At 43.1% G+C, this 24,427-nt stretch overlaps 1 long non-coding RNA gene across 1 annotated transcript; it reads right to left on the bottom strand.

Annotated features, from left to right (window-relative positions):
- Positions 1-10,364: 10,364 nt before the first annotated feature.
- Positions 10,365-13,144, bottom strand: LOC123083675 (uncharacterized). The gene is made up of 3 exons (XR_006439354.1): positions 12,701-13,144; positions 11,118-12,027; positions 10,365-10,647 (listed from the first exon to the last, which is right to left on the bottom strand). It is a non-coding gene; the product is annotated as an uncharacterized lncRNA (long non-coding RNA).
- Positions 13,145-24,427: the final 11,283 nt, after the last annotated feature.

Here is a 24,427-nt window from a genome sequence, read left to right as displayed (position 1 = left end):
TTCGTGTGTTTGCTTGGCGGCTGGCACGGGCGTCGCTGCCTACAGGGCAGGAAAAGGAGAGAAGGCACATGACCGACGAAGCATTATGTCCGATCTGCAAGGCAGCAGTTGACTCGTGGCGACATGCGCTGCTGGATTGCAACATGGCCAAGAGTGTGTGGTCTCTACACGATGATGACTCTCTGCTCCCTGTTTATGGTGATGAGAGTTCTGATCCCAAGCTATGGCTTTTTAATTTGTGTAACACACTCAGCAAGGATAAATTTGTTTCGGTTCTTGTGACATTATGGGCAATATGGTGGGCACGCAGAAAGGCCATCCATGAGCAAGAATTCCACAGCCCGTTATCTACACATCAGTTCATTGAGAAGTATCTACACGAGCTCGAGGAGCTCCCAGCGAGACCTTCAGTTATCAGGTCTACAAGGCATCCGGCACCGAGGAATAGTACAGCCTGGATACCGCCGGAAGCAGGCGAGGTGAAGTTGAACGTTGACGGGGCAGTAGCTAAATCATCCAACACCGGGGCGGTGGGCGTTGTTTGCCGCAACGAGGTTGGTCATTTTATTGGTGCCTCAGCCGTAGTTTTTAAGGGTATCACTGAGCCCTCGATACTCGAAGCATATGCATGCAGGGAGGCCCTCGCCCTCGCCGAGGATTTGGTCGTGAACAAAGTTCGCATTGCATCGGACTGTCTGAGAGTCATCAACGACCTTAAGAATCCAGGCCATCTCGGGGAGTATTGCATGATTGTGCAGGAGATCAACGACAAGAAGCGGAATTTCCAGAGCTGTGAGCTCATCCACGAGCATCGCGCGAATAATGGTGAGGCACATAGACTAGCTAGAATGGCTACTACTCTTGATAGTGGTCGACATGTGTGGCTCATTGATCCTCCGGATCACCTTTGTATCCCTTTGAATTTTGACACATGAAATAAAGCGCGATGTTCTTTCACAAAAAAAATTTGGCGCTTTAGTGTTTCTCAAAAAGTAAAACAATATAAAAAAATGGCGCTTTAGCGTTCGTTTGCAAACGGGCGCCGACACGGATCAAACCCAGGATCGCTTCCTTCCAAGTGAAGCACACTGACCACCACGCTAACGCGTCGCTTTGTGAATAATTACTTCATGTTATATATTTCTATGCATAGGAAATGCCCCCCTCCCCCTACGTTTTCCATGTTTTTTTATTTTTATATTTTGTCTCCTGTTTCTTTTTTCTTTTCTTAAATTATTGATGTTTTTCAATATTTTTTTTCAAAATTTCTCATTTTTTGCAATTTCATTTGTTCTCAAATTCCACAAACACACCGCAAAAAGTTATTAGATCAAATAGATCTCCAATAAACCATTGTATTGAGATACAAAAAGAGAGAAGAAGCCATCTAGCTACTGCTTACGGACCTGTAAGTCTATGGTGAACTACTCACGCATCATTGGAGGAACACCAATGCGGATGATGAACCCCATCGTGACCGTGTTTCCCGAAAAGGGTTCTAGATTGGATCTCATGGTTCTGGAACTTGCGGTGGCTAGAATAAAATTTCATCGACTCCACTAGGGTTTCTAGAATATTTGGATATTTATAGCGCTGAGAGACGGTGGAGGAGACCTCCGTGGGCCCCATGATACATCAGGTGCACACCCTCTAGTTTATTCTGTAGCTATTATATATACATACATACATACATACATACATACATACATGCATACATGCATACCTACAGTGTATGATATACCGGTGATCCAAAGGTTTGTCTCGTCAACGATAATGTTGAGCAAAAGTTGGCCGAGGAGCGCACTTATGCCGGAACACTTTTGCCTTTCTCTCATTCCAAATGACCCATGACACACGCATGGTGATCGAGGCCTTTGCTTTTTGGTTGGTAGTGCCCACGACGCAAGCGAGACAGTAGCTTTCAGGAGCGGGTTAGGAAGCATCTACGGACCTGTTTAAATCGATTTTAGAAGCTTCCGTGTGGTTTTTCTTCTCTCTTTTTTCTACATGTTTTCATGGTCTTCTTTGGTTTTTTGGGGTTTTATATTTTTTCCTTTTCCTTTTTTTTTCTTTTTATCAAATATATTTCTAGCACACGTTGTACATTTTTCGTATACACGCTGAACAAACTTTTAAGACACATTGAATATTTTTCAAATATATGATAGAAAATTGTCACATACATGTTTGAACATTGTTAGAATACATGTTACATATTTTCTAAATACACCTTGAATTTTTTTAATGGTAAGATAATTTTAAAGTGACGCCAATATTTTTTATATTTTATAGAAAAACTGTCACTGAAATATTTTTAAAGTGGGTGAACATGTTTTAAATGTCATGAACATGTTTCTGAATGATACAAAACATTTTTTCTTAAATGAGGTGAATATTTTTTACTTTATCTAAACGGTTTTTAAATGGGGTGATTTTTTTGAAACATATGAACATTTTTAAAATTTAAGAAGAATACTGTTTTCCATTTCTAAAATTAAAATAAGTAGTAAAACAAAAAGAAATTAAAACCAGCAGAACATGACGTGGGTTGGCCCATTTATTTTGCGCCAGAGGCGAGTGGCTGTTTCGTCTTGCTGTGGGCCAGACCTAGCCCTGCCCGATTTTATTAGGTGGGCTTGGTGATAGGCCGTCATTTTCGTTTTTGCATGGCCTCCACCACTACTACACCAGGTGGATCCTAATTTTGTCTAAAAAAAGGTGGATCCTATTTGGCGCTTCAACGTCTGTTTGCAAACGGGCGCCGACAAGGATCTAACCCGGGACCTCTTCCTTCGGACTGAAGCACACTGACCACTACGCCAACACGTCGCTTTGTGAATGCCTACTTTATGTTATATACTTCTATGTATAGGAGATGCCTCCCTTATGTTTTCCATTTTTTTCCTTATTCTTTTTTGTCTCCTGTTTCTTTATTCTTTTCTTAAATTCTTGATCTTTTTTAAAATTGATATTTTTTTTTCCAATTTGAATGATTTATTTTTTCAAATTCAGTTAACCGTTTTAAAGAGGGCTTTGCTACATCTACGTAGACAATCTATGTAAACCTACGTAAAAGCTGACTTGTCAAGATTTAATTGGAAGAAAGATTTGCCCGGGCCCCCACCCCGTGAAAATCATGGGGGGGGGGGATTAGATTAGGAGGTTTAAGTAACTTGATGTAGGTTGGTTACTTAGGTGTAGGATTATTCTTTTAAAAATCAATGAACTTTTCTAATATTTTAAAAATCAAAATAGGGTAAAAGCCATTTCACATTCCTGGCATTGTCAATGTTAAGTTTGAGAAAAAGAATGATATCTTCAACATATTGTAGACTTACAATACCACTAGGAATGACTTCAGTAAGCAAAACAGAAAATAATACCTCATGAACATAGGCATCAGTCTTCATGGAAGTTTTGTTTCTAGTTTCCTCCACAAAGCTTTCATGAACATAGTCATGTAAGTTGACTGGGTGGAATTCAGCTGCAGAAGCAGACATTTTTTGTACACATTTGCTTGAGCTTGCAGGGGCAACTTGTTTGATAGGGAAGTTAGCTTTATCAAGTTCATCTATGGTCTCATCTTCGTCTTCATCCGTTTTGTCTTTGCCAGAAGGCGCCTTCCCTTTATCTTCATTCTTTTCTTCCAAGTTGTCAATGTCAGGCTCATTACCATCTTCATCAGAATCTTCTCCAATTTGCTCATATCCTTCCACAGTAAACAACAATAAGTATAGTCCATGTATCACGTGAGCTATGTACGTACATAAATTATTGCACACACACATACCACTAGTTTCTAGTTAATCAGGTTAATTAGATCATGTACGTGTAGGCATAGATAATTATTGCTCCACCATCTCGATGACCCTCTTTAATGAAAATTAACATCTTGTGTTTCCTTTTTTGTTGCGAGTGAAACATCTTGTTTCACTGATATATAGTACATATCAATGCCATGTTTTTACATTTCACAAGTATTAAATTATGCCATAAACTATCTAGCAACGACTACTATCATCGAAACAAACTGAAGGACATGACGCCGTCATTGTCCCTTCTTCACCGGAGTCGAGAATTGATCACTGGATTTAACAGAGAATCGATTAGCTAAGAGAAGACTTGGGAATGTGTCGAATGGATAGAATAGTAAGACTTCAAGGCGACCAACTACACAAACTACACATTTTTAAGTTGCAATATCTGAGAAGAAACCTACGCCTGCTTGCAAAATGGTATATCTTGGTTACATGTTTATGCACAATTATTGTTATCTCGGTTGCATAACTGCCCCTCGTGTTTTCAGCATTCAATATTTTGAAGCCTGCCTAAAATGTTATGTTAGGACTCGCACTGCTATGAAATTAACATACTATACTCATATACTCATCCCTATAAACAGTAGTGGTGGAAGGATTAGGCTAGGACCTAGGCAGCCTTCATGCACGTTAGCACTGCACCTTCAGTGAACGAAGCAAATGAGGCTCACACACACACACACACACACACACACACACACACACGCACTCGCACGCACACACACACACATGCACGCGCGCGCACACACATAGAGTGAACGAAGCAAATGAGGCTCACGCTAGCTAGGGCGCGCGCGCACACACACACACACTGCACCTTCAGTGAACGAAGCAAATGAGGCTCAGCGCGCACGCGCGGCGCGCGCGCGCACACAGAGAGAGAGAGAGACTGAGCCATCATGTTTTAACATTGAGTAAGTCACCATAGACGCCTCACGTCGACGACACATTGTTTGTAGTGGCGAAGCCACACTTGAGCTGGGTAGTCAATTGACTACATGGCCTTTTGCAAAAATAACATACAACAAGCCAAATTGGGCCAAAAAACTTATAAATGCATCAATCTGACTACACAACACTTAGTTGACCACACATGATCATATTCCTGGCACTGCCACTGATCGTTTGCCATTGAAAGAATAATGTCGTTAAATCCTAAATAAATATAGGTCCTCGAAGCTGGGTATGTAGGCTGCACCACGAGGAAACTGGCCATCTGAGCTACGGTAAGTTGGGGCAGTAGGTTTAGATACTTAATTGCCCGAGAGAGGATTTTCTAGTGGAACCAGTTTCTACTGGGGTCTTGCATGCACACCATGTGTGCATGTATGCATATGGGATACGTATTATCAATTGCTATACGATGCATTGTGTCAAACATGTTCATCATGCTACCACAGCATCTCCTGCAGCTCATACTTGCATGCATGCATGGTGCTCTATACCTAAAACTAGATAGTTGTAGGCGCGCGTTGCTGCGCCCATCTATTTTGGCACTATAATATTATGATGGATGCAACTGTATGTAAATGTAGTAGTTTGATCGTGTGATATAACTAAGGGTAATTTTTTGTAGGATTATGTTAGATGGTAAGAAGGTTGGTGCCATTTTGATTTTGTGGGTTCTAAACAACGGAAGAGGGAGGAAGCAAGAGAGGCAAAGAAAAAAAATGTGCGCACTTAGGAATGTATGGATTATTTCTTCAGTAATGTATGTAATACTATAATAGCTGTAGTAAAATGGTCATAAAAAATTATTCCAACAAAATCGTAACAATGCCCCGCTGGTGAATATCTTAATTGGCAATTCATGTAGCAGACAACCATAGCCTAAGTTTATATACTGTCTGCATTACAGATATAACATAGCTATGCCAACTTCTACTCCTGCTTACTGAACTTCTGCTTCCGATAGACTGATGGGTGTACCTCCTCCTACATCCGTCATCATTTTATTTTCAGGAAAGCAAGAGCAGTTTTGTTCCCATGGAGCACATCATACAGAATGCTAATCCTGTACTGATATATTCACATGCAATGCTCATTTTGTTAGCGACTCATGTGATGATCGACAACTGCTACCTGAATCCAATTGAGCCCCCCCTCAATTCCTGATATTAAAAATATTATTACTTCATTCATTTCTTTGCAACAACAAAACCACACAAATTCTAAGCTTCTGGATAGTGTTCAGTGCAGCTCCACAATTCAGTTATGTGTGTCGGCACCATACAGCGAGCTCGTGTAGCTACTATTCATTCTACAGAAGGCAGTATTTAGTATATCTCATCAAATATCCAGAAGCTATGAACTTGACACCTACCTAAATTCTGCTTTACCACATCATCTCTCCAGTTACGACATCAATCCCTAAAACTTCTGATCTAGCAGAACCAGCCAATCCAGCAAAACCGATATCAAATCTGTCAAGACAGAGAACATGCATTAATTTTGTAGTACAGAGAACAGTATCAAAAAGGAAATCTAGCATCATTGGATGAATAATTAGGGGGAAAGGGGAGGTATGAAGAAGGGATGACAGGAAGAACAGGAAAGATGAATTAGCGACCTATGTTTCTCCTATGGCTACCAGAGAAGGTTCTGCGGAAGTGAGGGGAGTGAGGAAGGAGCAGCAGGATGATGGATATTATATAGACCCCCGTGGACGGGAGGAAGAAGTGAATCGACATTGGTAACTGACCTTCAATTATCAGCCAACGGAGAGTGCGCGTATCGATTGACATTTAATGGCTGATTTACTTCCTCAATCAATCGACGGCGACTCAACTCCAAACAACAACCGATGGTTCGCTGTTCCGCCACTGCTCCATTGAGTTCCTGGTGAGGCAACCTGCCGGACGGTTAGATGCACCTGTCACCGCCCAGCGCCCAGTGGAGTCGCTTGGCAAGGCGGCCCGGTCGGTTCGGAGGGTCAGTCTCCATGCGAGCCACCAACGCCCAGCTTCGGCCGCCACATGGAAGTTGCCCATAGGGGCCGCAACTCGAAGGGGTTGCCGCAACGACCAGGCAGGAAGGATACTAAAGGCCCATTGGGCCGAATTTCACCACAGATGCCGAAAAAAGCAGCCAGAGCAGCGGCCCAGGACGGTTCGCGCTTGATAACAGCGAACTAAGCCTGATTAGTGCGATTCACAAGAAATCTGACGGTTGGGAATGCCCCAAGCTGATGATCTGATGGCTGAAAACGCTAATGGCCTGAGAGGGCATGAAAAGTGCTCAGTTATAATGTATTTAAATAGAGGACTAAGACAAAACAAAAAACAAAAAATCCTCTTGTATGGAAGTATGTAACTTGTGTTTGTTTTTGGCCTTCCGGGCAAATCCACACCTACTCAAAATATATTGGTAAGCCACATAATAAAAGTTTTTTTTTAAGTTTTCTTAGCCATTCCATCCACGCAAAGTAATATTATTAGTGAGCTACCAAATACAGTACTAAATAAGTCACATCCGTTGGAAAATCCCATAGAGGTTGCAATTTAGACCATCTGCTTCAAATGCTCTGAAGCGCCAAATTAGACTCATAATCTTTTCAGTTTTCATGACAACGAGTCACGGTAACATTCCTATTTTAAAATGCTTCGAGATAATGTTATTTTAGTGTTTTCAGCCGTTTTTATGAGCTATAGTCTCACAATTTACTGGATTGAGATGATATTACCACTGTTCTACCGTTTTTAGGAATTCACATGGATTTTCAAATTCTCTGACCCATGGGCCAGGGTTATATGTCTAGGACAACGCTAACGCCCACACGTGTGGTGGGAGCCAAATCCGCCCACATGCCCTATAACATACAGACTACGCCATGTCACCGCATGCATGCATGTATAAATCTTTTTAGATTTTCAGTTTTTAAAATGTTTTATCTCTTAAACGAAAATTCTGATTGAAGATCCGTTTTCACCATTAAATTCCTCGCGACGAGATCTTCGAAACTAGATCTCATATCAATATATTTCGCCAAAAATTTTTTTGGTTAAAAGTTGCCATGTCTATTGCACATGAATTGCCATGATGTTTACACTAAAGTTGCCATGTTATGTTTCAGATATTTTCTTCTATATTAAAAGGTCAATTTTGACATATTATAAAAAGGGGAATTAAAAAACTAGACTTGCCATGCACCATAAACTAAAATTGCCATGATACATGCACTTAAAATTGCCATGGTTAATGCAACAAAATATTTTCATGGTCAAAATACTGGAATTGCCATCATCAAAAACTAAAATTGCCATTATCTACAAACTAAAATTGCCACATGGCAACTTTAGTTTAAGCACCATGGCAACTACAGTATAAACATCATGACAATTTCTGGGCAAAAAATTTTGTTCGCCAAAACATATCAACATGGGGTCTAGTTTTGAAGATCTCGTCGAGACGGATTTAATGGTGAAAACAGATTTTTAATTCGCTTTTTTAATTAGAACACACAATATTTTTAAGCTGAAAACCAAAAAGATTTCTGCTGATGTCATCTGTTAATACGTGGCAAAATGAGTGGGGATGGAGGCGTGTGAGCGATGTGCAAACGCCCACACGTGTGGGCGTTAGTTTTTCGGTATGTCTATTCCGAAACGCTGTAAAATGGGACCTCCTATTCGACGCGTTTTGCGTCAAACAGTTCCGCGACGCATTTTGGAAACTCACATTTTCTGAAAACAGTTATTCTCCCTTGAATGTTATTTTCTGTACGTGTAGTGTAGCATATAGATTTTTTAAAAATTGAACGCATTTTGGAAAACACAAAAAGAAATTTTGAGGAAATGTGAACAAAATTTCAATTATCAAAGAGATTTCGAAAATTTGGTGAACATTTCGGAAAACAAGAACAAAATTTGTGAAGGTGATTTGAAAAAAGTGTACTTCTTGAAAGTGTATATGTTGAAAATGTGCAAGCATTTTGTGAACACATTTTCAACAACAGGAATATTTTTTCAAATACATCAGAAACTATGAAATTCTGAAAAAAAAATTGAAACCGCAAACCTTTTTTGAATTTTTGAACAAATATCTGGAGAAATGGAACAATTCATGAAATTCTGAACAAAAAATATAACTAAGAACATTTTTTTAATTTGTAAAACAAATTTAGAAACGTGAATATTTTGTAAATATGCCAACAAATTTTGGAAAGGAAAATATTTTTTATTTTGTGGACAGGAATATTTTTTGGAATTCCCAAACATATTCCAATTTGTGAACAAAATTTAATCACGTGAACATTTTTTGAATCTGTGAACAAATTTTGGAAATGGGAACTTTTTTTGAAATAAAATATTGGGTTTTGAACAAAATAAAAAAAACATGAATTTTCGAACTTTTATGTAAACATGAACACTTTCCGAATTTTGAACAAAAAATTTCAAATCACGAACATATTTTGATTTTTAGAACAAATTTAAAAATGGAGAACAATTCTGAAAATCCTAATCAATTTTCTTGAATTTGCAAACAGAAATTGAAAACATGAACAATTTTGAATTTGTGAACAAAAATAAAGTGTATTTTTTTTGAGTTTGCGAATAAATTTTCAAAACATGAACAATTTTTGAAAAGAAAATTCCAAAACAGGAACACTTTTTGAAAATGACATATATATTTTGAATTTTTAGAACAAAATTTGGAAACACGAACAATTTTTGAATGTGTGAACAAAATACGAAAAAATATCCTTTTTTGAAATTCCCAAACAATTTTTAAAAGTGTGAACATTTTTTGAATATACGAACAATTTTTTAAAATTGTTCTTTCTTTTGAAAAACGTTCAAAATTTCCACAAATGGTTGTCTTCCAAAAATATTCGTAAATTCAAAAAATGTTCACATTTTTGGAAGTTAAGAACAATTTCCAAACATGATTTTTTTTAAATATAAAGTAACTTTGAAAAAGAAAAACGATAAAAAAAGGAACAAGAAACAGAACGAAAAAAATAAAAGAAACCGAAACAGAAATAAAAAGAAACAGAAAACCGGAAAAGAACCCATAAACCCTTTCAGGGAACCTTCTAGAAGGTTCCCAAAACCGGCTGGCTGGTTAATGTGGTTGTACGTGCAGGTCTACTTAACTGGTGGGCCGGCCCATCGCTTCGCTGCTCGGTCGCTCGCGTGTGCGAAGCGCCGGCAGTTTGACGCAAAGAGCGGCAAATAGGATATTCCCTGTAAAATATCTCTGTTCAAGCATTTTGCGTGTGTTTTCATGGGCCGGCCTTGGTCCTTTGTTTACAAATCTCTGGACAGTTTTGGCGTTCAGTGAGACCGTGATAGGCTCGCATTTTTGGGCGTTCACATGGGCTATAGCCCACCTTTTTTTGGCTACTAGTAAAAATGTACGTGCAACGCACGTCTTAACAAATATAAATGTTAATAACTACTCCCTCTGTCTTAAAATGTATCACATTTTTTTGTATCAATCTAGACCAAAAAAGTCTTATATTTTGAGACAGAGGGAGTACTATATTATTTGATGTACATTTTCTAAAATTTGAGTAATTGTTAACTACAATAACAATCGAGCACAGAATATTAAAGCACTATATATCCCACGCACTAAAATATTAGAATATCTTTCAACAAATTTGTTTGAAACAAATGCTCCAACAAATACTTTCAGGCATTGTTTAGATCATACATAGTGTTGCTGAAACCCTACTGGTGCAATGTTCAAATCATCATAGATCATCTAGTCCAACACATGGATAAAACCGGGCTGTCCATTTGTAGCAGCAAGGTGGACCACCAGTTCCTGTACATGCTTATGCCTCTTTAGATCCAGATTCAATCAAAAAGAGAAGTCTTCCACTCTACATGTAATAGGGCAGAGTGTAAAATTTTTAGAAATGCGGATAACAATCATAACCAGAAGAAACTTAGAAGAAGATAATTGGATTGTTTTGTTTTAAAATTGGTAACATTTATTTGGTATTTATTTAGCACCAGAGAAATTGCTTTTAATGTGATGGGTGGACATTACTCTAAGCATATAAAATCAAGAGGCAGTAAGAGTGCAATCCAAATATCTTTAGAATATGTCAGTGAAAATTGCAACTACCTATAACCGATTTATAAAACATGTCAATATATCTTCAGAATATGTCAGTGAAAATTGCAACTACCTATATCCTGTATAAGCAGTGCAATCTCTCGTTTCATGACCAGAAAATAAGACTGTCATAGGATTGGATTAAGGTAATAAATGGCGTCAAATACTTTGATAACAACATGGCACGACAAATACTCTGATAACAACATGGCTTGACGTAGAACTGCATACCTGGTTGCCTGTTCGATCATTTTCAATGCAGTATCAGTGTGCTCCAACCAAATAAATTGCTATTAAGCTCTGCAAAGACACCTCTTCTGTAACACTCAAGAGAATAAACTAAGTCAAAAATAACAGATAAAACAAATAATGTGATAAAAATAAAGCCATTCTTGGGAAAAAATGTGTACTAAATGTTTTGATGCCACTCAAATTGTAAACCAAGACACCATTGTGGTCATGTTGTTGCATATAGTAACACACCCTGGATCCATCACAAGCCTATATGTCAGCAGACCTTGGCAAGCGTGTACCCCCGCAACGCCATCCGTGGCCTGGTGACTACGACAAATAATTCGTTCCATATAAGTATAGCTAGAAGTTACTGTATGGTGGGTATGTGATTGATCCACCAACCTGTCCGCTGTTGAGGCTATCTCGACCTGATAGGGGGGGCTGGCCTAGCTGTGTTAGTGAAAACTAAAGTGACTTGTGAATTTCAGGTTCGGACAAATAGGCAGTGCCCAATTGGCCAGATGTTCGAACCTGTCCAGTTGCAAACTGCAGTGCACAAACCAGCATGATTCAAGGATAGGTTTTCAATTGTCACACTTTTTCATCATTAAAAAATCTAGTCTATGTGAACAATGCTGACTATAAGGTAATCCTAGTCCCCTTCTGAAGTAACTTCTAAAAAATCAAGACGAAGAGGTTGGTTATTAATTTGCAGCAACGATGGTGCAGAAAAATTTACCAAATTAAATATTGTGTAACCTCATTAGGCATGTAGGCAGAAAAAAAGTGAACTGCTTCACCTCTCGAATCTTATTTTCCTCACCAAAATCTTGAGTGTAAACAGAAAAAAAAGTGAACTGGTTCACCTCTCGAATCTTATTTTTCTTCCATAAATCCAATTCTACATCTGCATAGCAAAATATAAAATTATAAGTACCTGCAAAAGATAGGTTAATTGATTTTGGTTCTGTGGACTACCATAATTATGTATTAGTACTAATTCAGACCAGCATAAAACAGCTTCCTATTATGGACAATAGGAAACATAAAATGACTCGTGACTACAAGGACTTGTTTATGCACAGAATTAGAAGATGCTTTACAATATCTAACTGATAAATACAGGTGTGATGGCGCAACAGCACGTACAGGTGCAATAACACAGACCCAGGAGAGCTTCTTGTTCCTCTTTCTCTGAAATTGCCATTTCAGGTCATTTAACTATGTACTGCAAGCATATAAATCTTGTCTATATCTTACCATGAACGTGATGGAAAAATGCTAAGATATAGGCCAAAAGGGCAACAGCCAACACAGCATTTAGACTCTATTTAAACAATATTTCCTCCTTAGCAATTTTCCCGTGCATTCAGTTCAGAATGCTCAAATAATGAATTTTCAGCATTCTGATATGCAACAATGTTGGCAAGATTTGAACAAATGCCATGTTCAATTATAGAATCAAAGAAAATAACAACCTAGCAAGAACATACACTCAGTATATGATTGACAAATTCTAAGAACTGCACAAAGGTACCCATGAAGCGGAGTATGACATGGTAGGTTTTGAAGGCGCTGACCTTTAGATCCCTCCTGAACTCATACTACTCGTCAGCGTCTTTTGGGATGAGGGTGTGCTTGAGCTCGGACGGATCCATGTCATGGTGTACTTGGGACGTTGAGGGACGTCACGGTGACGCAGTTCTCGTGCCCGCTCACCGAGATCCCACCGATGGCGTACCCCTCCGCCTCCACGCCCTTGCGATGCACCTGGGCGCGCGCGGTGGTACTTCTCGTCGGTGGGCACCCGGCCGAGCACCGAGAGCAGCCCACTCCCCATGCCCCCGTCGGGCCCGGGGATGGTGGAGGCGGCCGCCTTCTTTGAGGCGAGCGTCGAGAAGCGGGAGGCCGTGTCGGGGCTAGGGGGGAGGAGGCGGCGGTGGGTGAGGCAGAGCAGGGCGAGGGAGAAAAGGGAGGTGGTGGTCGCGTGGGGCGGGAGAAGAAGATGGTATGCGCGGCGTGGATCCGTGGGAATTGGGGAGAGGTGTGCGGGTGAGGGAGTTGTTCCATTTTTTCTGGGGAAAAAAGAGATATACAGTAGATAAAATCAGAGAAATACAAAAAAGCCTTAATTGTTTCCCATAATTAAGGGATCGTGGGAAGGAAGATAGCGTGGACGCGGGCGGCAGAGTTTTCGTCCGCCGAAGAAATTGGTAGTTGCTATTTTAATGGTTAGATTAAAGAAGGGTTAGTTGCTATTTTAATGGTTAGATTAAAGAAGGGTTAGTTGCTATTTTAATGGTTAGATTAAAATGAGTGGACTCGATCGTGTGGCTTTCGTTGATCCGGGTTGTTGTGTGTACGTTACGCGGGGTGCGTTTAGCGGTGAATATGTTTGCTTGTTTAATAGTAGTATAGATACGAGTGACTTTTTTTGTGTTTTGTGACCCCTGGGTCACGGTTAAGTGCCTTTATGGGAACACGGCGATATATTGTTGTTCTGGGGGTCACGGTTACGTACGTGCCTAATTTGAAACACCAGAAAATATGGTTGTTCTTGAATTTTTAGGTGTGTTCATGGGCTATGACCCCACTATTTTTGGATATCCAAATGATTTTCGCGTTCGTCCCGGTTACAAGCCTATTTTGGAGAGGGAAGCCACAATATATCATTGTTTAGCATTTTCTTTTCCTGCAGTCAGAGGTTATAGGTTTATAGCCCTGGTATTTTGATGCTTATTGCATTTCGTTTGGAACACCATGAACTATCACTCTTGGGGCGTTTTTGTGTGTTTCACTGGGATTCGGGGCGCCGACCCATTGGCTGGCAGCTGGGATAGCTGCCAGCCACCCGAGTTCAAGCCTTGACTTTGACGCGCGGTACTCGCGGAGTTTCTCCTATAAAAAAAGCCAACAAGGATTAGCCCTTGGGTTGGTCTCATTTCTTTAATAACTACAGCCTATAGGATTTTTAGATGATTTATTTTTGTTTCATGACCCTATTATATAAACGCTCTGGTTTCTTGCGTTGAGCATAGAGAACAAGTGCAGTGCATGTGCTGCTGCAATATATTTTCTGTAAAACAAAAATCAATAAAATGAGTTATATTTCCTATAAAACAAAAATCAATAAAATGAGTTAAGGCTGGGCTTTTTTTTAGGGTAAACATCTACTTTATTTAAGCAAAGTCCGAGACTTCGTCTGTGATTACACTTAGAATACAATCCGGAGGCAACAGCCGCCAAACCATACAAACACCATCACCTACGGCTAGTCTAGCCAGGGTGTGAGCCGCCTTATTTGCTGACCTTCTCCTCCAAGAAACCTTGCATCCCTGCCAGCTGCTCATCAGAGACTTGATGTCCTCCACAATAGTGCCTACCATCGAAAGATTTCTCCTCGCATCGTTAATCATGCACACAGCCTCTTTGCTATCCATCTCCACATGTAGCCGCTGAAAATTAAGTTCCCGCCCAATCTGCAAAACTTTCCGACATGCCATTAGCTCAGCCACATCGGGTTTTAACACATGATGGTCGCGGAAGACAACCCCGCCACCTCCATCACCCGAGCTTCTACCTACTGCTCCGTCCATGTTCGCTTTGATCCACCCATGCTCCGGCGGATTCCACTTGTCCACAGGTGGCGCAGAAGTAGACCGAGGCTTCTTTGGCACAGCATTGTTCCATTCATCCATGAAACGGGAGACCGAGGCAGCAACCTCAGATGCATCTTGAATCCGAACTCCATCCCTCGTAGCGTTCCTTGCTAGCCAAAGACCATAAGTTCCTTGCATAAACATCTCTTTCTGCTCCTCCCGCGCCTCACCAATCCATGACCTAAGCCACCGTCCGAGGGCATGGTTGGAAGCAATCTCCACAGGCGGTACCATGGCCAGAACACTCCTTTTCTTGGTTAGTTCTTGCCAGAACACTTGTGAGTGCGGACAACTCCAGAAGCGGTGGACCAGCGTCTCTTCCCTTCGCAAGCAGCGCAGAACATGCCCGGCTTAATGCGCCGGCGATGCAATTCCGACCCAGTGGCCAGACCATTAGACAGGAGTCTCCAAGCATGGATTTTAACCATATTTGGGGGCATGGGTGCTCCACAAGGCCAGCCAGTTTCTATGAGTGTGAACCGACAACGAACCTTCTGGCCGGCCAGATTTTGCACGCCTTAAGCTCATTGCAAGGTGGTAGGCAGAGCGAACATTGAACTCCCCAGATTTTGTATAGTTCCAAGCTTGAAAATCTTGCACCCCAAACCCACCCACCGGGATTTGCTTTATATCTGCAGCATCATCAGAAGAAAACATAGCATCAGCGACCGCATGATCCCAGCACTACTAGGAAAAGGCATGCTAGTGGCGCACCAGTTTTGCCTTCTAATGGCGCATGGCTGGTGCGCCACTAGCCTCACGCCATTAGAATTTTTTTCTAATGGCGCATCACTTGTGCGTCATTAGAATCTGGTATTCTAATGGCGCACCAGGCAATGCGCCATTAGTATTGCCCAAAGTCCGCCATTATTATCTGCTATACTTATAGCGCAGCACATGGTAGTGCGCCATTAGTAACAACTTTTTTAATTTTTTTTTCTTAATCTCAGGTCACTATTTCACATATGAGATATTCAACACATATATATACAACAAGCATCCATATAGCAATCATATCCAACACACAAGTTTCATCATATATACATACATAGCCAACACATAGTTCCGTCGGTACAAAAGTTTCACATTGTTCATCCAACACCGTTATCCATCAATTCACAAAAGTTTCACATTGATACAAAATAAAAACACAAATGGAAAAGAAGCACTCCATCCACACAAGCTTCCGTCAATTAAATCAAATCTGCAAAATGATAAACAAGAAGTTAGAAGAAGAAAAAGAAAAAGACTAGAAGAATACTAGAAGAAGAAGAACACTAGAAGAAGAATAAGAAGAGTTTTGGAAAAGAAGAAGAATAAGAAGAAGACTATAAGCTTATTATGTAAACTTGATCATTTTGTGCTAACATAAGTTATTTTAGAGCTCACCTATAGGAAACTAAGCATATAAGCTCTAAGTTAGTATATTAGAGCCAACTTAGGTAAAATGAAGCTAACCTATGTCATTTTGGAAAAGAAGAAGAATAAAAAAAAGACTATAAGCTTATTATGTAAACTTGATCATTTTGTGCTAACATAAGTTATTTTGGAGCTAACCTATAGGAAACTAAGCATATAAGCTCTAAGTTAGTATATTAGAGCCAACTTAGGTAAAATGAAGCTAACCTATAGGAAACTAAGCATATTAGAGATAACATAGGTAACTAAGTATATATATATATATATATATATATCATTTTGGATAGCTAACCTATAGGAGATCTGACATACCTGACAAAGTTCAGTTCTCATGCATTGTTCTTCTCCTTCTTCTGCTTCCTCTCCCTGATGCGCCTAGAGCGGCGAGGCGGTGGAGGCAGTGGGATGTAGTCTTCTACCACAATTGGCGTGGTCATGTCGCCCAGCTGTGGGATCGCCGGTGCCACCACCGATGCGTGGTCATTGTCAGGCACCACCAGCATCACGAGGCCACCTTCAGGCATGACCATCGCTAGGTCATCCTCAGCCACCTCCATCTCTTGCCCATGGTCAGCCATCACCATCTCTTGCCCTTGGTCAGCCACCACCAGCGCTAGGTCATCCTCAGCCTGATGCCCATCGTCATCCTGCAGCTCCTCATCCTCACTCTGCTCCTCTTCTCCCGCACTCCAGTCCGGATCATCCTTCTTGTTGTCTATGCTGCTGCCAGAATTGCTGCTGCTTTCGCTACAGCCAGAATCGTTGCTGCTTTCGCTACAGCCATAGTCGCTGCTGCTTTGGCTGTAGCCAGTGTCGCTGCTGCTGCTCTTACCTGTCCAAAATGCAACAATGACCGTTAACAATCGATATGAGACAAAGCCAAATGTAGAGGAATAAGAAGAGGCAGAACGTACCGGCATCATCATTGGCAGCGTAGCGCATGCGACACATAGTCTTGTTGTACACCTTCACGATGAGCATGTTGGCGTCGTCGTCGTACCTGAAGACAAGGAAGTACCCCAGCTGCAGGTCGTAGGCACGGTAGAACTTCTCCCACCCACGAGACAAGTACATGTGGCCCTTCTTGATCGCCAACTGCACATCCCACTGCCTGCGAAACCCGCTGCCGGCCTGTCGCAGCTTCACATTATTTAGCAGATCTTCACCCATCAGCATGTTCAAAAAACTGTCAGGCAGCCTCTGCAGTTTGGGACAATGAGTGATGTAGCAAACAACAGATATCATAATGAGATGGGTGAAGGGGAGATCTCTCGTTTTATATACCTGCATCATGGATGATACTGAAGCCTCAAGTATGATAGTGAAGAACTCGGAAGCATCCAACTCGTACTGCGGTGTCGCAGATCGGCGGTGGCTGCTTCCCGCCATCTCTGATAAGCAGCAGAAGAGACCAATTAGTACCCATGCATGATAACTGGCATTAGTCGCAAGTACCCCATATGTCCTATTTTTAGCAAAGTAATGCTAAAATTCACGGAAAATTTCAGCATTACCTTTGCTGAAAATAGGACATATGGAGTACCCGAATTTGCCGGAACGGAAGTTAATCGACATTCCGGCAAACTCAAGGGCCTCTCGGGGTACCTGCAAATTCATCACGACACAATGGTCGGAGACAAAACCCAGCAAACTAGCACCACAAAGCACATAACAAATTCAGTAAATTTCCAGCAACTACTCCTAATGCAAACAAGATTCACCTAGCAAGGTTTATTTGACATGGAGTAGTTTATTTCATAGAGTAAACATTAGCACTATTTGATAGTAAAAGGTTTTAGCTAATTTGAATTAACTGAAAGCAGCAGTACATCATTTTTATTGATAGTAAAACTGCAAGTGCCATACTACTGCAAGTGCTATACTACTGCAGAGAATTATGCCCACTTGAGTTGGAGTTAATGACCTCGATAGACTGTCACTGGCAGTAAGAGAGTAGCACTACTAGTACTAGCCTTATAGGCATATTTATTCGGTTCAGCAAACATCCATAGCAGGAGATAGTTGTAGGTCTAGGCCATATAGGCATATTTCTGCATATATTTGGGATGTCAGTAAGTGATGATACATGAACCGTTAGGAGCCTATCAAACCATCAACCCGCGTGTTGTCGAAAAGAAGAAAAGCCGGTTACCATTATCTTAATATTTTGCAATACTCCTAAGTCTTTGGTACTGGACAGTTGTGTCAAACATTAAACTGAATTTGTGTCAAACATTAAACTTGGAGTATATGTTGGTGCTTAACATTGCTTGAGGGAAAATATTGAAGGCAATTTATTTTATGAATTGCGTATAAAACAGACCAAGGATGTTGAATTCTCTTCTAAGTTTCCCCTACACTGAATGAATTAAGGCGATTTACTTATGAATCAGAACACTTAAAATATTGGATGAGTGGTCCATACTCTGTTTTTTGTTTCTACTGTTCAAAGCATAATTTTAATTAAAAGCATAATTCTCTTGATCTTGCTGTCCAGGACATGGAGAGAGAGGGAGAAGGGGCAGGGAAGCTCACCTTGGACGGCGCAGAGAGGAAGCAGGGGAGATCGGGGTTGGCGGCGAGGGTCACGGCACCGTCCTTGGCTCGCCGGCTGCTGCGGAGGTGACCGGTGGCGGAGGACGGCAGGGGCAGGCGGGGTGGGCGCGTCGGGGCCGCGCTTGTCGGCTGCTGCAGAGGCCGGAGGAGGCCCTCGCTCGTCGGATGGAGGAGGAGAGGAGAGGAGCGGGCGGTGGGGTGAGGAACCCTAGCGCGTGCGCTCGGCCGATCCCGTTCGGGGGGCGCGGGGGCGGCGGGGGTGGAGTCCGGCGGCGGTCGATGCGGCGGCGTCGGGGCAGCACAAGACCATAGGCAGGAGAGGCGGCGGCGTCGTCGACGGCGTGCAGGCGCGGCGGACGGAGGGGGCGGAGCAAGGCGGGACGGCGAACATGGGGGGGGGGGCAGCGGGTGAGACCGATGAGGCAGGCGAGAGATTAGATAGATTGGGGATTAATTAGTGTACGACTATTCTAATGGCGCACCACCACCTCGTGCGCCATAAGTACGACTATTCTAATGGCGCACCATCGCTCGGTGCGCCATTAGAATTTTGTTCTAATCTAGCCCGCTAGCCCTATCTACAACCTAACCCTATCTACAACATAACCCACCCACTAGCCCGACTGGTCAGCATGCAGCACACACACCAGAAGGTCCTGGGTTCGATTCCCAGGCTCTCCAATATTTTTTTATGCATTTTAAATGCTGTTTTTTTATATTTATTTGTGTTTAAATATGTTCAAACTTGTTTAAATCATAACAGTAATATTTTTTTATAAAAACAGTAATAATTTTTTAAAAAATATGTTCAAATTTGTTACTTGGAAATATCATCGGGCGGCGGTGGAGCGGGGGAGGGTGCGGGGGGTGCCCGTTGGCGGCGGTGGAGCGGGGGAGGGTGCGGGGGGCCGGGTGCTCGTCGGCGGCGGTGGAGCGGGGGAGGGTTGCGGTGGGTCGTCGGCGGCGGTGGAGCTAGCGGGGGAGGGTGCGGGTGGGATCGAGATTGAGATCAAAATGTGTCCATGAAAATATACACGGTGCGCCATTAGCAGTTTTGCAAAGAAGTTAAAAAAATATATACTAATGGCGCACTGCTTACAAGGTGCACCATTACTTGGTAGAACTAGTAATGGCGCACTTTGGCACCATGCGCCATTAGAGTGTATGGAAAAATGAAAAAAAAATTCAATACTAGCGGCGCACCCTGTGCCCGGTGCGCCATTAGTGTCTTCCACACTAATGGCGCACCTCCGTCCGGTGCGCCATTAGTATATAGTAGTGGCGCACTGCTTACCAGGTGCGCCATTAGTATTAATCCTATGTATAGCCCTTTTCCTAGTAGTGCAGTCATCACCACCAGCCAAAAGCAGACCCGCTACCCTAGTGATTCCATGCATGAAAATTTGACCCAGTGGCCGTAAAGAACCCTTACAAGGGATCCAATTATCATGGTGGATTAGGATATCAGCCCCATCTCCAACACGCCAAACCAGCCCCTCCTTCAGCAAGTCACGTCCAAAGAGGATACTCCGGAAAGTGTATGATCTGTTCAAGGGGCAAGTAGCCTGCATTATACAGGAATCTTTATAGTACCGCGCCCTCAATAGTCTGGCGACAAGCGAGTCCGGCTCTTGCAGCAGCCTCCATGCTTGCTTAGCAAACAAAGCTTGGTTGAAAGCCTCAAAATTCCTGAAACCCATGCCACCGTCTCGTTTTGGAAGGCACATCTTATCCCATCCTACCCAATGAACCTTGTTGTCACCATGAATTGACCCCCACCAGAAGTTAGAAGAGATCGTAGTCAGGTTCCGGCACATTTTCTTTGAGAGTTTGAAACAACTCATGGTGAACGTTGGAGTAGCTTGCAGCCCAGACTTCGCAAGAACTTCTTTGGCCGCCTTCGAGAGCCCTTGTCCTTTCCATCCCAACACCTTGCCCCGAGCACTCTCCCTAACAGGCTTGAAAGTACCATCTTTTGATCTACCCACCACGGTTGGTAGGCCCAAATACTTCTCACTGAGTGCTTCAGATGTAATACCAATGATCCCCTTCAACATGGCCTTATTATTCTCAGCACATCCTTTACCAAAGAAGATAGATGACTTCTGTAAGTTGACTTGTTGCCCAGAAGCTTGCTCATAGCACTGGAGGATATTCCTAAGAGTCTGCAGATTATCCTGTGATCCTTCCAAGAAAACAATACTGTCATCAGCAAATAACAGATGAGTTACGAGAGAAAAATACTGGAAAAACAGCAAATAAAAATACTGTTAAGGCTGGGCTTGCCCACCGTAGTTCCCTCAAAAAAAATGTTACAGTACTGTTCAAACTGTATCACGTGAATTACTGGAAAGCGGTTGGTTTCCTTGATCGGTCTCTGTATTACGAGAGACTGAGAAGCTGCTCCGTCCGTACGAGTGTATAGGTAAATTTTGAGGTAAGCTTATTTATGCTCTGGTTCCAAGAAATAATGTATTCCCTCCATTTTCCTTTTTAGCAAACTCGTTGTATGTGTGTTGTCATGAGATGGTTGATGCGGATATGATCATTGTTGTAATTTGTCAAACGCAGTCATCTGATCGCTTTGGGATTTTTTGTCTCCTTACCTCCGCATAGCTTTGGTCGTATATGACTTTCCTATTTGCTAGTGTTTTGTGTGTGTGTGTGTGGGCATTGGTGTTGGTTGTGTGCATCAAAGTTTACAGTGCCCAGTGTAGGAAAGTTTACTGAAATTTGTGGAGTACTCAAAGTGCTTTGAACTAAACAAAATAATCAAAGTTCAAAGCCTAGCTGATTTGAACGGCTCATTCTCTGGGATCATCAATGTCCATTCAGGCTAATTCTTTGAACTTTGATCATCAATCCAAAGAATATATTTATTTGATTTTTTAATTTATTTGGAATTATTTGAATTTATTTGAATTGTTTAAATTAATTGAATAATTTAGTCAAGGCCTTTGGATTAATTTGAATTTATTTGAATCTCACAATTTGGTCTAACTTAGATGATCTTGTCTACTTGGAGTACATAATCTACCGAGTAGTCATGTCCCAGTCATGCATCCATGCATCCAGTAGAAACATGTTGCATACATGATCAGGTGTCAAACTTTTAATCAAAATCTACTGAGTAGTTTTTGTGCTCATCCAGTAGCAACATCTTGCATACATGATCAGTAGTCATGTCGCGGATTTCTATTTACACTGAATTTGTATATCACCAAGAGCTCTACTAGTTTCAGACTAGATTTACACTGAATTATTTGACCAGTAGTCATGTGAACTCTCTGAATTTGTAAACACTTCCAGTCTTGAGCATTCAGAGTTTGCAATTGCAAAAAAAAAAGGTCCCTTGTTCATGAACTTGTACTGTACACCATGCATTCAAGCACAAAGAAACAAACAAGGTTTGAAGAAGAATGAATCCCTTCTCCATTAATTTTATTCAACATGATAAGTTCAGGTCATAAAAATCCATGATGTTGCATGAACAATTAGACAGTACACATGGACAATTAACAGGACTACTCACGGAGACAATCACACATGATCAATTAACAGGATTAGTCCACGATATTCCTTACAGCTCCACAATCTGGAGATCAATTAACAGTATGTACACACAACAAATAGCAGCAGATGGATTGGAATTCTTTCTGAAGTAAAATTAACAGGAGTTGGACCACAAACAACAGCAGATAAATTAACAGGATTACTCCATGATGCTTCACCAACAGAGGAGGGATGTGGACGGCTGACCTGCAATTCCTCAATTTCACCGCCGTCGTCGTCCTGGTGCCAGCTGTTGCCTCCAGCCAGGTAGGCCAGCACGGCGGACGCGGAGGCGCCCTTGTAGTTGTGGCCGCCCGCTCCAGGAGACGAGGCGGCAGACGCGTTGGTCGGCTTCGACGCCCTGGCATACGCGACGCCGACGAGCTCCGCCACAAACGCCTCTCCATTGACCGTGCCGTGCATCGCCACCACCCGCTGCCACTCATCTGGTCCCTTTTTCTGCTCCTACTCTCCCCTATCTTGCCGGTGCCAGTGACCTTTTCCTCCTCCTGCTCTCCCCTCTCGACGGTGGCCGGGATTGGTGGTGGTAGTGGAGAATCGATGGGCAGCAAGCGCTGATTTTCGGAAGGGGATGGGGGAAAGCTTGGGAATTTAGGGATGCGGGAAAGGGGAGCGGGGGAGCTGCACGGGGGAGCCGTGGAGCTGCACGGGGTAGAGGTGGATCCGCGCGGGGTTGCGGTGGAGCTGCGCGGCGGGGCGGTGTGCTTGAGCTACGCGAGGTCGCCGGCAATCGCGGATCTAGCCCAATGGGCCAGGGTGTGCCAACAATAGAACTGTTCATAAAAAAGTATTTTTTTTCTTAATATTTTTTGCCCAATGGTACTAGAGTTTAGTAGTGGAAAAGCAGTACACAACTACTTATTTCAGCACATACTTAGTATCTATCACTATATCTAAGCGAGAAACAGTGACTACTCGAAGACTGAGTAACATTTCACATTGACGGATTTAAGTCGACACTGATAAAGCTACAGACATAATCTGATAACATATATAATCTCAGGGAATGAATGGTACTTCGTAGACCGGGGGCTCCCCTCCTCCCTCCCTCCAGTGCTCCCCCCTCCTCCCTCCCTCCAGTGCTCCCCCCCTCCTCCTGCCGCCGGCGGGCGCCATCAGGCCGGACAAGGATCCCCTGACTTTGGCTAACCTGCCATTGAGACACTAACACATGGGTCCCACAAAGCGTGGGGCCCACTTGTCAGCGACCCAAAGGCAGGGTAAGGCAGGGTTAGGCACGTCAGAGGATCTGTGTCCCATCAGGCCTTGCCTGCATGGTGCCGGTGGCGGCGGGCCTGACTTTCCCCACGCGTGACACATCTGTCCGAGCGGCTAGCGGCGGTGCTCCTAGGTCTTCTGCGGATCTGGCGGTGGCGCGTCGTTGTGGGTGGTAGAACGCCGGGTGGTGTCATGGCGGCGCAGCTGCTTGGCTGTGGGGCGGCGCGGCGGTGGGCGGCGGCGCTCTCCCGGCACAGACCTGGGCCATTTTGGGCCACATCTGGGTCTGGACGGGCCTGGCCGGGGCTCGCCTATGACGTCTCCAGTTGATGGATGTGTTGCTTGTGCTGGGGGAGACGGAGACGGTGGCACGCCTGGTTTGCTCCCGATGTGGCGTCCAGTTGGTGACCGCCGAGGGCGGTGGAGGTTGTCCCCTCCCACGTGGCTGCTGATTCTGTCGCTCCTTGCCCCCGGTTGCTTCCTATCGGTCCGCTGGTCTCGCTTCTCTTGCCATGGTGAGACAGCGATGGTGCTTGCAGGACTGTGGTGGCGTGTGTTGTTGGGTGACAAGTTTGGTGGAGTGTGATGGATCGTCCGGGGTCGTGGTTGGTAGGCGGTCAGGTGAAATCCTTTTCGGCTGGACTGGCACCAATGCAGTGACGCTCGTGGGGCCGCCGTGCCTTCCTAAAGGGCGTCGGGTATACCCCTTCCACAACGCCCCTCCGCATACCAGGGGAAACCCTAGGACAAGTTCGGGTAGCAGCATCGTCGTCGTCGTGTTCCTTCTTGAAGGTGTCACTTGGTATGCGGCATTTCGGAGTGCTAGGTGCGTGCTGTGAATTCTCAGCAGTTGTGGATCAACAACGTTTTCGTCGAGCCGAC

This window comes from Triticum aestivum, chromosome 4A (assembly GCF_018294505.1).
Source record: "Triticum aestivum cultivar Chinese Spring chromosome 4A, IWGSC CS RefSeq v2.1, whole genome shotgun sequence".
NCBI classification, from domain to species: Eukaryota; Viridiplantae; Streptophyta; class Magnoliopsida; order Poales; family Poaceae; genus Triticum; species Triticum aestivum.
This window is presented reverse-complemented; position numbering and strand designations above follow the sequence as displayed.